Here is a 1,201-nt window from a genome sequence, read left to right on the forward strand (position 1 = left end):
TTTACTACACAATGTACAGTACTGCTGTTGTACAGAACTTGGCATGTAGTCTTTTAGAAAGAAACATGTCATCTTGTCTCTAAAATTCGGGGGATGCGGAGTTTGAGCACCAACAGTGAGCAGAACTACCTTGGCTACGCGCATGCTTCCCCCCCCCCCGCCCCCTGCTTTTTCGTTCTCAGAGATCGCGAATGTAGTACGGTCACAGGTTTTTTCTTTCTGCATCTACTGTTCTAAAAAAGAGTGATGCATGAGCGCATTTTCACATGCGTCGTCAGTGGCCGCTGCGGTGGCTAGTGGTTATGGTGCTTGACTACTAGCGCGAAAAACGCGGATTTGATCCCAACCGCCGCGGTCTCGTTTCCATGGAGGTGAAATGCTGTAGGCCCGTGTACAGTGCGGTGTCAGTGCGCGTTAAAGATCCCCAGGTGGTCGAAATTATCAGGAGCCCTCTCCTACAGCATCTCTCACAGCCTGAGTCGCTTTGGATCTTAATAATAGTATTATTAAAAATAATATTATTATTATTAATTGATTTTTGTGGAAAGGAAATGAGTATCTGTCTCATATATCGTTGGACACCTGAACCGCTCAGTAAGGGAAGGGATAAAGGAGGAACTGAAAGAAGAAAGGAAGAAAGATGTGCCGTAGTTTAGGGCTACGGAATTATTTCGACCCCCTGGGGTTTTTAACGTGCACTGACATCGCACAGCACACGGACGCTTTAGCATTTTGTCTCCATAAAAACGCAGCCGCCGCGGTCGGGTTCGAAACCCGGAACTCCGGATCAGTAGTCCAGCGCCCTAACCACTGAGCCACCGCGGCGGGTGGATTTTAAAGCCCATGGGATGTTAAAGCCCATAAGAAACTTTTCATCGTCAGTCTTTAAGGCATGGAAGCAACTAAAAACGCAGCATCGTGCAGAATATGGCTGAAAAATAACAAAAATGTTTTAGTAAGTTTAAATTAGCAATTTTAGAGGCAATGTTGCATTTGCGAAATGGATGCTCGACTGTCACATGTTGTAAGCTGTAACCCAGCAACAACTGCGGAAGGATGTTTGTGGGTTCATGGCATGCAGTATTTTGGCCGTAAGGGCAGCCCTGTACCGAAACCAATATTAAATAGTGCGTCAATGACGCTGATCTCTCCACCCGATTAGAAAATGTGACCTACTTGCTTGCTGCGCTAGCGTGAACGC

The 1,201-nt window shown here is 46.5% G+C and overlaps 1 non-coding gene across 1 annotated transcript; it reads right to left on the reverse strand.

Annotated features, from left to right (window-relative positions):
• Positions 1 to 753: 753 nt before the first annotated feature.
• On the reverse strand, positions 754 to 825 carry TRNAS-ACU (transfer RNA serine (anticodon ACU)). Its single transcript has one exon. It is a non-coding gene; the product is annotated as a tRNA-Ser (tRNA).
• Positions 826 to 1,201: the final 376 nt, after the last annotated feature.

Source organism: Amblyomma americanum, chromosome 1, assembly GCF_052857255.1.
Source record: "Amblyomma americanum isolate KBUSLIRL-KWMA chromosome 1, ASM5285725v1, whole genome shotgun sequence".
Taxonomy (NCBI): Eukaryota; Metazoa; Arthropoda; class Arachnida; order Ixodida; family Ixodidae; genus Amblyomma; species Amblyomma americanum.